Consider the following 16,765-nt stretch of genomic DNA (forward strand, 5'->3'; position numbering starts at 1 on the left):
CATATGTTTATAACACTGTCTCCCTACAAAACTAACCATATTTGGTCAGTAGAGAAACTACTGAGTATTTCACACCCCAGATAGAAAGGTTTTCTCTCTACAAGCCGATATGTACAGTACCAGTCAAATGTTTGGACACAGCTACTCATTCAAGGGTTTTCTTTATTTTTACTATTTTCTGCATTATAGAATAATAATGAAGACATTAAAACTATGAAATAACATATGGAATCATGTAGTACCCCAAAAAGTGTTTTATATTTGAGATTCTTCAAAGTAGCCACCCTTTACCTTGATGACACTCCTGGCATTCTCTCAACCTGCTTCATGAGGTAGTCACCTGGAATCCATTTCAATTAACAGGTGTGCCTTGTAAAAAGTTAATGAATGCATTTGAACCAATCAGTTGTGTTGTGACAATGTAAGGGGGGGGGGGTATACAGAAGATAGCCCTACTTAGTAAAAGACCAAGTCCATATTATGGCAAGAACAGCTCAAGTAAGCAAAGAGAAACAACAGTCCATCATTACTTTAAGACATGAAGGTCAGTCAATCTGGAACATTTCAAGAACTTTCAAAGTTTCTTCAAGTGCAGTCACAAAAACCATCAAGTGCTATGATGAAACTGGCTCTCCTGAGGACCACCACAGAAAAGGAAGACCCAGAATTACCTCTGCTGCATGACAAGATATAGAGGATAACATCATTAGAGTTAACTGCACCTCAGAAATTGCAGCCCAAATAAATGCCTCACAGAGTTTAAGTGACAGACACATCTCAGCATCAACTGTTCAGAGGAGACTGCGTGGCCTTCATGGTCGAATTTCTGCAAAGAAACCACTACTAAAGTACACCAATAATAAGAAAAGACTTGCTTGGGCCAAGAAACATGAGCAATGGACATTAGACCGGTGAAAATCTGTCCTTTGGTCTGATGAGTCCAAATGTTCGATTTTTGGTTCCAACCGCTGTGTCTTTGTGAGACGAAAGTAGGTGAATAGATGATCTCTGCATGTGTGGTTCCCACTGTGAAGCATGGAGGAGGGGGTGTGATGGTGTGGGGGTGCTTTGCTGGTGACACTGTCTGTGATTTATTTAGAATTCAAGGAGCACTTAATCAGCATGGCTACCACAGCATTCTGCAGCGATACGCCATCCCATCTGGTTTGTGCTTAGTGGGACTATCAATTGTTTTTCAACAGGACAATGGCCAAACACACCTCCAGGCTATGTAAGGGCCATTTGACCAACAAGGAGAGTGATGGAGTGCTGCATCAGATGACCTGGCCTCCACAATCATCCGAACTCAACCCAATTGAGATGGTTTGGGACGAGTTGGACCGCAGAGTGAAGGTAAAGCAGCCAACAAGTGCTCAGCATATGTGGGAACTCCTTCAAGACTGTTGGAAAAGCATTCCAGGTGAAGCTGGTTGAGAGAATGCCAAGAGTGTGCCAAGCTGTCATCAAGGCAAAGGGTGACTGCTTTGAGGAATCTCAAATATAAAATATTTGTTTAACACTTTTTTGGTTACTACCTGATTCCATATGTGTTATTTCATAGTTTTGATGTCTTCACTATTATTCTACAATGTAGAAAATAGTAAAAATAACGAAAAACTCTGGAATGAGTAGGTTTGTCCAAACTTTTGACTGGTACTGTATATATATATTTATACTCTATACTCCAACATTGCTCATCCTAATATTTCTTAATTCCATTTTTTTACTTTTAAATTTGTGCGTTTTGTTGTGTATTGTGAGATATTACTGCACTGTTGGAGCTAGAAACAAGCATTTCACTACACTTGCAATAACATCTGCTAAACATGTGTATGGACCGATAAAATGTGATTTGATTTTGATTTGAGAAATGCAGAAATATCTGCATTACAAACACTACATTTAATACTGTGGCTACCAAAAATACAAAAACAACAACAAAAAATGAAACACGTTTGGCCGTTTACCTCTGATAGAGACACTGATGAAGAATAGATTTTGTCATAGAAAGATGATGGTTGTCTAGAAGCTTGCTGTACACTACCCGATTTTGTCCCCGATTTAACAGTCCCAGACAAGTTTTTGAGATCAGACACAAAATACACATGTTGTTTCCTACTCGGGGCGCGAGGCCGTCATCGACGATCGTTAAATGTGAGCGGGTCAAAGAGACGCCATCGGAGAGCTTTCGATCCAGTCTTTGAGCAGTCACAGGGATCCCGATATTTTCAAACATGCTTGATTTTTTCCCGCACAAAATCAGCAACGCTCTTGTAGTGTGCGATATGCAACAGCAAGATTTGAGAACGGCGATCAGCAATAGCCAATGAGAGCTCTCCAGAGAACGAGCCAGTGAGACGATGACGTATCGAATCATCCAGAATTTGTACTCTCGAGCAAGAGCAATGACTACTACTAGTTTGTACTTACGAAAGTGTAAAATCGTTACAGTTCTGACAAGCTCTTTACACGCAGTGTTATTCAGTTGAAAATGTATTGGCTAGATATTTGAACTCTATATGGCAAACGTGAATGTCTGACAAAAAACGTTTATTTGGCTGCTTTGAGCCATAGCTCGTTCTAGCTATCAAATCACATCACATCCTTGTTATTGAGCAAGAGCCTCAACAGCAAAAACAATCTGTAGTATTTCTCCCAGTAGATGGCGCACAAACTCTTTCCGATCATTATGGACAGTCCCAAATTTCAAATCCAAGATGCATCGCATCAGATAAAGTAATCTTTGTTTGAACATTTTAAATAATTTCGAATAAATTTATCCACGATATTCAGGTTGGAACAGTCTGAAAAGTCAAATAATTTAGCCCAAAGGTGGAGTGACAAAGGTGGAGTGACAGTGGCCTACATGTTCATGCTATGTATGTTTTAGTCATTATTTTAAAGCCATATGTTTTAATTTCATCAACATGATTTGTGAACTGCTGCGATTGTATAGACAAGGTGATACTTGAGTATTTATTCACATGGAAGATTGTTTGTAAACCACTTGTATTAATTTGTGCAATTTTACCTTGAAAACATTTCTAATGAAACATCTAACTGTCTGCACTGTGACTGTGTCTTCAAAATATGTAATGGCAACATGTAGCTAGCGATTATATCATATGCTATATCATAAACTGCTACTGTATCTGACATTCTTGCTTCTAGAGATGTGAGATGCGATGAGGAAGTTTTCCACTTGCTTTTGTGGTGGTATTCATTAGAACACAACGTAGCAAAACGTTTAAAACATTTTTTGACGGAACACGAAAACAAGCGATATTTATTGGACAATTCCATAAAAGCCCTCCATGTTTTAGTATGTTTGATTTAGTTTGGTGCCCAATGAATACAACCCCGAGCAATGGGAGAGGCGGGGACAAAAATTTGGCAGCTTCATCTCTTGTGGGTGTGAGCTGAGACGTTATAGCAACGAGCTACACACGGTATCTGAATTTCAACAAACGGGAACCGAATTGTTTTCAAATAGCTAGCTATGTTATCAATTGTTTGTTTTGCTAATATCTGTTTCATTTTTATCAAATTTGTCGTCCGTTAAGACCTCAATTAAAAACTCAAAACGATAATTGATGGTCATTGCTCTCCGTTCCTGTTGGATTTAATCTGGTAGGTTCACAACATTTGCTCCCCAGTTTAGCTAACATTGTTAGCATGCTAACATTTCCTAATTATTTGTACAGGTGTTTTTGTTTGACTAAATAATTGCATTATTCTGTAGTCACATCCGCAGGCTGATGGGTATGAATGTGCTACAACGTCTACTAGCGATGTTCATTTTTTTTCATTTAACCCATTGCCAAGATTTTGATGCTAGCTAACGTTAACAAGGTGAAAAGCAGCTTCTGCCAGTTAGCCTGCTAACATTTAGTATATGCTAACCCGAAAGCTAGCTAGCTTTCCACCGTCAATCCTGCCAGAGATTGGTTTAATTTCGGTTTCGTGTTAGCTAATACGAATGTTCGACATGACCACAGTTTTCGTTTTCTCACAAATGCTTACTCAATAGTTTATTTTTCTATTGCAATTTAGTAAACGTTGCACACTGAATTGGCTAGTCTGATTAATCAGACTGTAATACATACTATGTTATGTAAACAGCCTGAAATGAATAGCTACAAAACCGTATAAATGTTCCTTCCTTTACAAGCCAGAACGTTGAATAGAATGACGGTTGTCTGTGAGGTTGGTCCTTTAGCTGCTTGAAATTTTAGACACACACAGCCACAGGAATAAAGCTAGTTATACGTTATAAAACATCTTTAGTATTGTTTACCCGACTTTTTAGAGAGCTGGTAGGTAATTTTAAGTTTGTTTTATATTGGCTATTCGGTTATATTGGATATTCGGTTTTCTCTCGTCAGTAGCTATTGAAACAAGGATGCCATGAAATTGGTATAGTCTGAATCAGGAGAGGATGGATGGATGGAGAACAATCCACAACTGTTTTATTTTTTTAAATTATCCGAATAAAAAATAAATATAAAATTCACACACAAAGGTGCTGACTGTTCATCTAGTAATGCATGTTATTTAACTAGCTAGCTTGTTATCATATTCTGTGGTCACCATCAACAGGATGCCACAGTTGCATGCTATTTTTTATGCTTTTCATGTTCTGGGTTGACACTTTTTTTATGTGTGATTGAGTTTTTAATTTGGCTGTTTTCTTTAGACATCTGATTAACTTTTGACACAGTCTCTAAAGAAAAACACCAAGCTTATTTATTGCATGGTGGATTCCTGAAATATGATGGAATGATCTCTAAGAATAGTCTGCAATGCGAAAGCAACACAAGTCTCCCTCATCCAACAATAATATTGTGATTAAAATGCATTGTCCTCTGCAATTCCATTTTATTCGGAGTAATCAATGCCAAGCTGAATGAAAATGGCCCACCTCAATAAAGCTAACACCAGCTTGAGATTGTGAAGTACTGCAAATGTGTGGGATCCAAAGGTCAGCAGCAGTGATGCTCTGATGATGGAAAGCTATAACTAGGCCATGTCCACGCTGGTGCTATTGACTTAGATTCTACAAACTACAGTATTACATTTAGGCCTAATCTTTTGGATTTTGGTTATGAATGAGTAACTTTTATTGTTTTAAAATGAATACCAGAATGTTTAACTGCCTGCTATGTTACTGAATGTCATCTCCTCTTCAATTACTTCTATGTCAGACAGATAGTTAATGAGTTTTATCTGCAGGCAAGCTTTTAATGGTACCTTAGCATTTGAGGGAATGTCAGGAAAGGGAAAATAAAGTCACTCGAGTGCACAGCCTCCTGCCATGTGAGATTGTTGTTGCTAGAGGATTGTTTTGTGACGCAAACGGGCCAAGCATAACCAAATCTGGTCAGATGAGCCTAGGACAGGACATCCAAAAGGCCAGAAACCGATGTGTTCGCAGCAGAATGAAACGAACCGGGCTAACCCCAGAGGTTCTCTAAACAGAAAAAGGCGGGCGCTAGAATAACTTGGCTTCTTGGAGCCCCTGGGTAGGCCTATGCCTATATCCAGTAAGAATCCGATCACAAGATAGACCTAGGCCCCACTATGGGGTACAGGTCTATCTTGTGATCGGATGCTTGCAGCAGAGGTGTCCTGCCCTTTAAACCTGCTGAATGTGTGTCTGTTCAGATTACCACAGCCTAAACCAGCTGTCCATCAGGCCAGGGGATTTCTCTGCTTGGTGAGCTCTCCTCCTGGTGTTGGATTAGGCTCTCCTTTCCATCGCCATCCCTGGCAGCTTAGATGGACATTGGGCAGTTCTGAGACAGTTGGTGCACCAGTATGAATTATCCCCTCTACATAACTGTTTTTGCCTGTCTTGTGAATCTCTATCAGTTTTTATTGAGTGAAAAATGTTCCTATATCTTGTCATGTGATAACTAGACCGATGAAATACGTTTTTTATTATTGTATATCCTTATGAGTGAAATGTTAGAACCTGATGTAATATTTGATATTATCTAATGTCTGTAGGCAGGGGAGTGGTTTGTAAGCACAAGATTAACATGCTCTGGTGAAGCACCGTCTGCCAAAGGCTATATTGAGCTGAGTTTGTTTTCCTGTTGATTGAGTGGAGAGAGCAGTGGAGTTGAAGGCACAAGATCAGTTTCCCACTGTATGTACGCACTCAAGGTCAGAGGACGTAGGAAGCACAGCAATGCAAACTTTCTGGACTGATAGGGTCCAAATGAGCTTGGGTGTAAAGTCTCCTATTTGGCACCCGACCCAATGCTTCTTGGATACTCTTAGGGGAGAATTCAATTGAAATGTTTCGTCAATTCAGGAAATTAGTTTAAAATCCTTCATATGGAAAATTACTACGCTAGCAACAGATTCGGCTCCACCCACAAAGGGTAAAGAAAAAGGAATTTCTCATTGAAATGCATTCATTTTAGTGCCGCATTAAATTGCTTAAGTATTTTCAGAAAACCCTGTTTTCTATAGTCTTACTGTTGTTATTGTAGGAGTGGACCCGTTGTTTGCAGAGCGCACAACCTAGGCTACACTAAGTTTTAGTTTATTTATTTCCATTTAAGAGTTGTCAATTTATTCATTGTCTTTTGTTTGGAGCGCTCCTGTCAATCGTGAGTAAGGACACACCTGATTACGCATATAGAAGTAGGACTAGTCTAGAAGTAGGACTAGTTTACCAGTAGGACTAGTCTACCTGGAGTGCGTGCAAATGTAGGCCTGCAAATGTAGGCCTATAAATATGCCCATTTGGGGATCTAATACTCTTTCTGATTTGTCTTAATTCACCATCACTGGAGCTTTTCAAAGTAACTTTTTTCTTCACCTCGAACGGCAAGTAAACAGTCTGTTTTTACATCCATTTAGAATGATAATAGTTCATCAATGTAATCTTTCGAGCTCTCTCCCTATTGATTACCACTCAGCATGAAAGGGGAAAAATATGTCATGCTCTGATCAGACGGAAACATCATAAAATAGGCCTACCTGATTACTTGTTATCCCCTGCACAAAATGGCTTACAGCAGTGTATGTCTGTCTAGAGCTCACTGGGACAGGACACCCTTGAGAGAATTTTTTTTTTATACAGTGTTGCAAATTTGCTAGCACCGGACCAAGTTAAGAGTTGATACAATTTTGCAAGTTCGTTACAGACAAGTCATGCTTAGCCATTGTGATTTTATAGGATATTTATTTTTATCAGGATATTTTCTACCTATGGGCTGCAATGTTTTTATCTGTTGGCTTTATTTAGGCAATTTTTACATGTTGGCAATAAAAGCTACTTTTTAGATTTGTATCATTTTTATTTAGATATAATTTTGATTAACATGACATTGATTTTGAGATATGAAGACTTTATACATTTTAAATTGTGCCACAAATGTGCATATGAAAATCATAACTGGCATGCAGATCAGTAGAAATGGTACGATAACGTGGCACTCCATATTGAAAAGGTTGCTGACCCATGGTGTAGCCTATTACCAGCAACTTCAGGAGCTTAATGGCAGAATCTGCGAAGGCTAGCAGTGGGAGGAGGGTTGGGAACATATATATATATTTTTTTTCTTCCCCCTTCTGGCTAGCCTATTGATCTCTGGCGCCCTCTTTAGTAATTTGTCTTCATTTTTAATAGCAGTGCTTAAAGCATCAGACAAGCTCAGCAGCCTACATGTTTTTTTTTCAGAGTGGTGCAGCGGTCTAAAGCACTGCATCTCAGTGCTAGAGGCATCACTACAGACCCTGGTTCGATTCCAGGCTGTGTCACAACCGGCAGTGATTGGGAGTTCCTATAGGGGTGGCGCACAATTGGCCCAGCGTCGTCCGTGTTAGGGTTTGACTGGGGTAGGCCATCATTGTCAATAAGAATTTGTTCTTAACTGACTTTCCTAGTTAAATAAAGGTTAAAACCTATTTATTTTTTTAAAAGCCGAACAAGTGAGCGTGGTTTAGGACGAGCAGAAAAAAACAGTTGCAGTCAACCAAGACTACTTCTTGCATCACGATAATTAATTTTATTTTACCTTTATTTAACTAGGCAAGTCCGTTAAGAACAAATTCTTATTTTCAATGACGGCCTAGGAACAGTGGGTTAACTGCCTTGTTCAGGGGCAGAACGACAGATTTGTACCTTGTCAGCTCGGATTTGAACTTGGAACCTTTCGGTTACTAGTCCAACACTCTAGCCACTAGGCTATGATAAACCAAATATGTTGTTTGGAGAGATCCTCTCTTTGATAAGCTGAACTCTTTTGTAATCTTTTTTTTTTTTTTTTTTCACCTTTTATTTAACCAGGTAGGCAAGTTGAACAAGATCTCATTTACAATTGCGACCTGGCCAAGATAAAGCAAAGCAGTTTGACACATACAACAACAGAGTTACACATGGAGTAAAACAAACATGCAGTCAATAATACAGTAGAAAAATAAGTCTATATACAATGTGAGCAAATGAGGTGAGAGAAGGGGGGTAAAGGCAAAAAAAGGCCATGGTGGTGAAGTACATACAATATAACAAGTAAAACTAGATTTGCAGTGGAAGAAAGTGCAAAGTAGAAATAATGGGGTGCAAAGGAGCTAAATAAATAAATACAGTAGGGGAAGAGGTAGTTGTTTGGGCTAAACTATAGATGGGGTATGTACAGGTGCAGTGATCTGTGAGCTGCTCTGACAGCTGGTGCTTAAAGCTAGTGAGGGAGATAAGTGTTTCAGAGATTTTTGTAGTTCGTTCCAGTCTTTGGCAGCAGAGAACTGGAAGGAGAGGCGGTCGAAGGAGGAATTGGCTTTTGGGGTGACCAGTGAGATATACCTGCTGGAGCGCGTGCTACAGGTGGGTGCTGCTATATAACTCTAAATGCACTGCGGTCAAACTGACTACTTTTGGTTGACTAAGATTATTTATTTTTTGGCCGGGGAGATACCAAGAACATTATCAAGTTTTTGCTTTGATTACTCTCCACTGCAGTGTATTTCTGGAGGCTAGGACTGGATCAAGCTGCTGCTAGCTGTTGAGCATTTTGAATGTGATGACATTCAAGCAACCCAAAGACTGTAAGCTAGCTAGTTTGCTAACTATTTTTGAATAAGACATTTGTATCATAACCCTTGTAGGTAAGGTTGAAAGCAGTGTTATCTAGCCGGCATAAAACGTTTTGCTTTGTTTGTCGATCTCCAATGCTGGCTAGCAATGCAATACCAACCTGCTTAGCTGCCCATCCAACCAGCAAACAATGGGCAACTAGCTAGCTAAATATTTATAGTACAGAAAATACATTCTTCAAGTTGGATATTAGTAGGGCTGTAGTAATGGATATATTATACAGCCAGTTAAGATGGCATTAAAATGATTTACACCTACAAATATAGCAGGTGCTTTGCTTGAAATTAACATGTAAGTGAAGTTTTCCAACGTTCTGAAGCTTTGCTCTTCTTGGTTATTGCTAAACAATGGGCCTCACAACATTGATGACACAAACCTGTCTTCCTCCATTGTAACATTCAAGTCTTTGATCTGCCCAGTGAGGTTTTTGTCACGATGACTCATGTCTCAGTGAGGCACTACCCTCGTTATAAATCAGTTGTTACTTCCTTTGAGCGGCAAAGGAGGGAGCTTCAGTTTGCAAAGTCATTCTGATGTGCATTCTTTTTCATTGTCTTGGTTGTAGTAGGCTCAGGCAAGGTAAGGCTAATTATAGTTTTACAAGAATTTCTCTCTTTTGACCTGTTGTTTATAAGACGTTGCTATGTGCTAAGCAATGCATTAGTTATTCATTGCCTCTATTCATAGCTCTCAAATATCAACTCTCATTAGCAGCCATTACTCACCCCCATCAACTAGGTCTGTTTATCCCCACCCCACACATAACAATCTTTTGATAATGGTGAAGGACTGTTCCTTGCAACAAAGCAAAGGATTTTTGTTTTGCGCTGGTACAGAGGTGATAAAGTCAACGCTAAATCCATAATCAGAATGTCATTGTCTAAGGCAAGAGGGCCAACTCGGCTGAGTTGCAGGCATTTCAAGCCTACACCCACACCTCAAGCCTTCAGACAGCCGACATCAGTATCCAAGATGGAAAATGTATGCAAATGCACAATAAATGGTTCGGTCTGCCCATGCTCAGACAGTAAAATGGCATTGTGACTGAGACATTTCACACCTGGGTCGTAACTGATTATCTGTTCAATATATAAACTTAGTATGTTATCTACAGAACAATAAGTTGGCACCCTGTATAAATTTAGGCTACATCAGTGCTGTAAACTGTAACTTATGAATAGGTGCTGATTTACTGAGAGAACTATTACCTTTTTCTCTCTGCCACCCTGGCCTCTGGGTTAAATAACAAGCCCTTCTCATTCCTGTCCCCTAAAGATCTAGTTATTAAGGAATCAGTCACATGGGATGCTCAGGCAACTGCTGTGTCAAAGGCAAGAGTAGCACAGCATCCCCTACTACTACCCCCTATTTTCTCCTTTCTACCCATATTATTAGTACTCAATTAGAAAATAGGCTATTGGCGAATAGTTCAGGTCAATGAGTTCAGGTCAATGAGTTCAATCTCAGGACTAGCATTAGGGTCAACTCAGAGGTAGTGTTGACTCTGCAGACGTTGTCTCTTGTCTGCTCCTAGCCTATATCCTTTTCCTCTCTTCCCTCCAGTCAATATCAGACTGCCCTGTTGTGAAATCTGTTTCTCAGTGCTGTCAATATATCAACCTCTCCTGTTATCGTTACTTGGCAGTGCCAGTTAAGGCTTCCAGATGCTTCATTTTGGCTGGCACCTAACTGAACGAGTGTGCTCGCATACTCCCTAAGACATTCGCTTGAAAAACGAGAGAAAAGCGTCAATAGTACCTTTTTTCCATCTTGAGACGCTGTAGCCAGTATACACTCCCTCAAAATAGTCAGAATTAATCTAAGATAACTCAAGAAATCTGTCATTAATTTTGCCGTTTTTGCTTAGTCATGCAATTTTACCTCTTAGATGTTTGGTGCAGTATTTCGCAGGTGAAAAAATTTGCATGAAAACTCATTGAAGCACCCTAGGGTTTGGCCAGGGTAGGCTGTCATTGTAAATAAGAATTTGTTCTTAATTGGCTTGCCTAGTTAAATAAAGGTTGAATAAAAAATTCATTAATTGAAGAATCCCTACTGTTAACCAATGACCTTCGGCTAATGAATTTCAGCTTGCTTCGAAAAAATGTAGTATCCACGATCAGCTGAAAAACCCCTTTGCCGAAGACCAAAATGTTGTCGTAATATACACACAAACTGTTCCGAACTGTTTTGGATGGGAAGCATGCGGACGCCTTTAGAGGTTAGGTGAGGCAGTCACCTCAGCCCTACAATAGAAAGTCTGTCGAGGTGAAAGTCAATTACTTGTGTGTTTGTAGTTGGAATACATAGTCTCCATTGAGCTTTCTACTTGCTTTCAACACATTGCCACCAAAACGCTCTATAAAAATTAAATAAAAAACATTTGTCGCATTCACACTCTCAATTCTCTGCATCAAGTTAAGTAGCCTACTTCTCCTCCCCTAGTTGGGCATACAAGATCAAGTACACCTCGTATGTCTGGTCTCAATGAAAGAGAGTAGGCTGCCTATGCATGGGGCAGTTCTTTCCAAGGAAATGTACTTAATAAATATGATTAGGCTATAGTTTACTAGATTGCAGGGTTTCTGTTAGGAAAATGTGGTGACAGAAACTTGACAGTCAGCATTAAAACTTACCAAACATTTTAAGAAAGTTACTGGACCCATAATGTATTGGTTGTGTAACCTGATTAGGGCGTCCACCCACGGTTCTCAGAATGAGAAATCTCATTTAGTTTATGGTAATTCATCTTAACAGAACATGCAACTCGGATGCAACGGCGTGTCATTCTTACCAAATTCCGATGAACAATTTTAAAGATGGAATACATAGGAGGTGAGTCCATAAGGCTAGAGGAAGCTAAGCTTTCCCCAAAGTATACTGAACAAAAATATGAACACAACAAGTAAAGTGTTGGTTTCATGAGCTGAAATAAAAGATCCCGGAAATGTTCCATACACACACACACACACACAGCTTTTTTCTCTCAAATGTTGTGTACAAATTTGTTTACATTCCTGTTGGTGAGCATTTCTCCTTTGCTAAGATAATCCATCCACCTGACAGGTGTAGCATATTAAACAGCATGATCATTACACAGGTACACCTTGTGCTGAGGACAATCAAAGGCCACTCTAAAATATGCAGTTGTCACACAACACCATGCCACGGATGTCTCAAGTTTTGAGGAAGCATGCGATTGGTATTCTTACTGCAGGAATGTCCACTAGAGATGTTGCCAGAGAATTGAATGTTTAATTTCTTTACCATAAGCTGCCGCCAATGTCCTTTTTAGAGAATCTGGCACAATACGTCCAACCGGTCTCAACCTCCGACCACGTGTAACCACGCCAGACCAGGACCTCCACATCTGGCTTCTTCAACTGCGGGATTGTCTGAGACCAGCCACCCAGACAGCTGATGAAACTGGATTGCATAACTGACGAATTTCTGCACAAACTGTGAGAAACCATCACAGAGATACCTTGTGAGATCCTGAGGCCCATTGTTGTGCCACTTATCCACCGCCATCACCTCATGTTTCAGCATGATAATGCACGGCCCCTCGTCGCAAGGATCCGTACACAATTCCTGGAAGCTGAAAATGATCCAGTTCTACTATGGCCTGCATACTCACCAGACATGTCACCATTTAAGCATGTTTGGGATGCTCTGGGTCGACATGTACGACAGTGTTCCAGTTCCCGCCAATATCCAGAAACTTCGCACAGCCATAGAAGAGGCATGGGACATTACAACGGCCACAATCAACCCTATGTGAAGGAGATGTGTTGTGCTGCATGAGGCAAATGGTGGTCACACCAGATACTGACTGGTTTTCTGATCCACAACCCTCATTTTTGTTGTTGTAAGGTATCTGTGACCAACAGATGCATATCTGTATTCCCAGTCATGCGAAATCCATAGATTAGGGCCTAATTTATTTATTTCAATTGACTGATTTCCTTATCTGTAATTCAGTAACATCTTAAATTGCTGCATGTTGCGTTTTATTTTTTTCTGTGTTAATGTTATTAAATTGTCAAAATTATATAGCTTAATTAGCTTACTCCGGTCTATACATAAATAAAATCTTTCAAAATAGGCTAATACACCAGAAAGCATGATTTGGCCACAGAGGATAATTTAGCTTCTTTAAAAGGTAAAAAAGCTGTGAATTGTTTAAAATCACATAACCTACCGAAAGGCACGCAATTTGAGCTGAGCCCACTGCAAATACCAAATGGATGATTGTATTTTCACTGACAGTCGCAACTCAACAATCGAAGATAAACTGTTGGGAAAACAAATGATACTTTTTCTTGCCACTGTAGGTTAAATTATGTGAACACTTTGGAATTACCTGGATTTCTGCGTAAATTGGTCATCAAATTTTATCTGATCTTCATCTAAATCACAACAATAGACACAGTGTGCTTAAACTAATAACACACACATTATTGCATTTTTCTTGTCTATATTGAATACTTCATATAAACATTCACAGTGTAGGTTGGGAAAAGTATGTGAACACCTAGGCTAATGACTACTCCAAAAGCTAATTGGAGTCAGCTAACCTGGAGTCCAATCATTGAGACAAGATTGGAGATGTTGGTTAGAGCTGCCTTGCCCTATGAAAAACACTCACAAAATTTGAGTTTGCTATTCACAAGAAGCATTGCCTGATGTGAACCATGCCTCGAACAAAAGAGATCTCAGAAGACCTAAGATTAAGAATTGTTGACTTGCATAAAGCTGGAGGGTTACAAAAGTATCTCTAAAAGCCTTGATGTTCAGAAGTCCACGGTAAGACAAATTGTCTATAAATGGAGAAAGTTCAGCACTGTTGCTACTTTCCCTAGGAGTGGCCGTCCTGCAAAGATGACTGCAAGAGCACAGCGCAGAATGCTCAATGAGCTTAAGAAGAATCCGATAGTGTCAGCTAAAGACTTACAGAAATATCTGGAACATGCTAACATCTCTGACGAGTCTACCATACGTAAAACACTAAACAAGAATGGTGTTCATGGGAGGACACCACAAAAGAAATGAACTTGGCTTCCCTGTGGCTCGGTTGGTAGAGCATGGTGTTTGCAACGCCAGCATGGTGTGTGCAACACCAGGGTTGTGGGTTCGATTCCCACGGGGGGCCAGTACAAAAAAAAAAATGCATGAAATGTATGCATTCACTACTGTAAGTCGTTCTGGATAAGAGCGTCTGCTAAATTACTAAAATGTAATGTAAATGTAAAAGAAGACACTGCTGTCAAAAAAAACAACAATGCTACACGTCGGAAGTTTGCAAAAGTGCACCTGGATTTTCCACAGCGCTACTGGCAAATTATTCTGTTGACAGATGTAACTACAGTTGAGTTGTTTTGGAAGGAACACACAACACTGTGTGGAGAGAGAAAAAGGCACAGCACACCAACGTCAAAACCTCATCCCAACTGTAAAGTATGGTGGAGGGAGCATCATGGTTTGGGGCTGCCACAGGGCCTGGACAGCTTGCTATCATTGACGGAAAAATTAATTCCCAAGTTTATCAAGACATTTTTCAGGAGAATGTTAGGCTTTCTGTCCGTCAATTGAAGCTCAACAGAAGTTGGGTGATGCAACAGGACAACGACCCAAAACACAGAAATAAATCAACAGAATGGCTTCAGCAGAAGAAAATACGCCTTCTGGAGTTGCCCAGTCAGTCCTGACCTCAACCCCATACTTTCCCCACCCTGCACTGTGAATGTTTACACGGTGTGTTCTATAAAGACATGAAAACGTATCATTGTTTGTGTTTAGTTTAAGCAAACTGTGTTTGACTATTGTTGTGACCTAGTTGAAGATCCAATCAAATTTTATGACCAATTTATTCAGAAATCCAGGTATTTCCAAAGGGTTCACATACTTTTTCTTGGCACTGTATTCGGTAGGTTATTTTTGCACATTTTAATATTGCCTGTACGGCACAAAATGGCTGTGAACATTGCTGCCAAGTGAGCTGCTTCACATGTCTAAATTAACATTGTGGGACTGTGGTTGGGTTCAGGACCAGTTCTTGCGGTAGCGGGTGGGAGTAGGACAGTAAGCCGGGGGGTGCAGGCGGAAGGTTGATGAGTAAATCAGTCCTTCGCAGACCTCTCTTTCAGAGTAATGTAAGGGAACTCAAGTCCCAATGGAGTCATGCAAGCTTCTCCAATAACCATAACCTTTCAAACTCCCAGGATTTATGCAGATGAAGTGGAAAGATTTAGGAAATAGCTTCTTTTTTTTTTTTTTCAATTGCAGATATGTCATTAGCATTGGTGATGTTTTAATTTTTGAAAAGCAAAGCATAAGTGAGACGACTGCTGCTAGGCTTGGCAAATGAAATGCAGAACTGGACAGAAACAATGCACCACCTCATTGCCTGACTGTTCTGTTCTGTCTGGCCTCCTCTCCTCCCCCTAACAATGGCTGACATTGTGGATGAAAAGGTTGTCACGCATGATATGTGGGATTAAGATGGACTGGCCCATTCTGTCCATGAAAGCCAAGTACAGGGGGATTTGGGAACATTTTGTCCCTGGTCTGTACACATTGCGCCCATCTTCCTATTATATCAAGTCTGTCTGTGACCCTCGCCTAATTAAAAGCAATCTGATTAAGAAGACCATGCTTATTGGAGATGGTACTGGAAATGGTATGATGTAAAAAGACCACATTGAGTGGCCAAACCATAGCTTCAGAGGCTGGTGACAAAGGGTGCATCCCAAATCGCACCTTATATAGTGCACAACCCTATAGTCCCTGATCAAAAGTAGTGCACTACATAGGGAGTAGTGTGGTATTTTGGGATGCAGACACTCAACAAGGCAGTGAAATTAAGTGGTTGGTAAGACAGTAGAACTAGGGCTTCTGATGAGCACAAAAGAGCCCTTTCAAGAGGGATGCAAAGTAATTGAGGAGCTGCACTAGTTTCATGTACAGAACAAGAGGGCTTCTTTGAGATTTCTACCAAAAAGAGGCCAGGGGCAGGCGATTCATCGTCATCTTGTAGAAATGACTTTCATATTGAATGTAGGTCATTTGTTGCGGAACATGGTGGATGGCAAGGACTGACTCCATGAAAGGAAATTCCATTTTCATAGTGAGATAAATTTGAAACAATCCTCTGATTTAGGTGGGCGTGTGCACAGGAATGGTGCAGCCTGGGTCAGAACACGGAAAATTGACTAGCATGACGTCTAATCGCATCCCTTTGGAAGGTGAGAATGACCGTCACACCATGAAGCAGTGTGACTCTCGAGCTGGGAGTGGGGACTTCATTTGTTTCTTAAAGGCCCAGTGCAGTCATCAACCTGAATACATAATTTTTTCTTCTATGTTTTATATACATTTCCACACTATGCAGTTGGAATAATACTGTACAATTTTGAAATGCAGATAATTCCTTTTTAGTCTGGAGTTTTGGCCTGCCTAGTGACATCACCAGGTGGTAAATTAGTGCTGTCAATAAGACTAATAAGAGTTCTAAACCTTTGCTAATAGGCAATTTTTGTTTTTTTGACCACTTTGTTTTAAATTGATCATAGTAAGGTACTTAATTGTTACCCAGAAATTATGATATTGAGATATAAACTTTTGCTTTGAAACTTTTCTTTTTAAACGTGTGAAGCT

General features: G+C 40.0%; 1 protein-coding gene across 2 annotated transcripts in view; it reads left to right on the forward strand.

Annotated features, from left to right (window-relative positions):
* The first annotated feature begins 3,414 nt into the window (after window positions 1-3,414).
* LOC106604936 (protein FAM13B) overlaps window positions 3,415-16,765 on the forward strand; it is a 75,324-nt gene continuing 61,973 nt past the window's right edge. For both annotated transcript variants that reach the window (XM_014200084.3, XM_014200085.3), the window contains exon 1: window positions 3,415-3,630. The gene's annotated coding sequence lies outside the window, so the exon portion shown is untranslated. The remainder of the gene's footprint in view (window positions 3,631-16,765) is intronic.

This window comes from Salmo salar, chromosome 05 (assembly GCF_965601325.2).
Source record: "Salmo salar chromosome 05, fSalSal1, whole genome shotgun sequence".
NCBI lineage: Eukaryota > Metazoa > Chordata > Actinopteri > Salmoniformes > Salmonidae > Salmo > Salmo salar.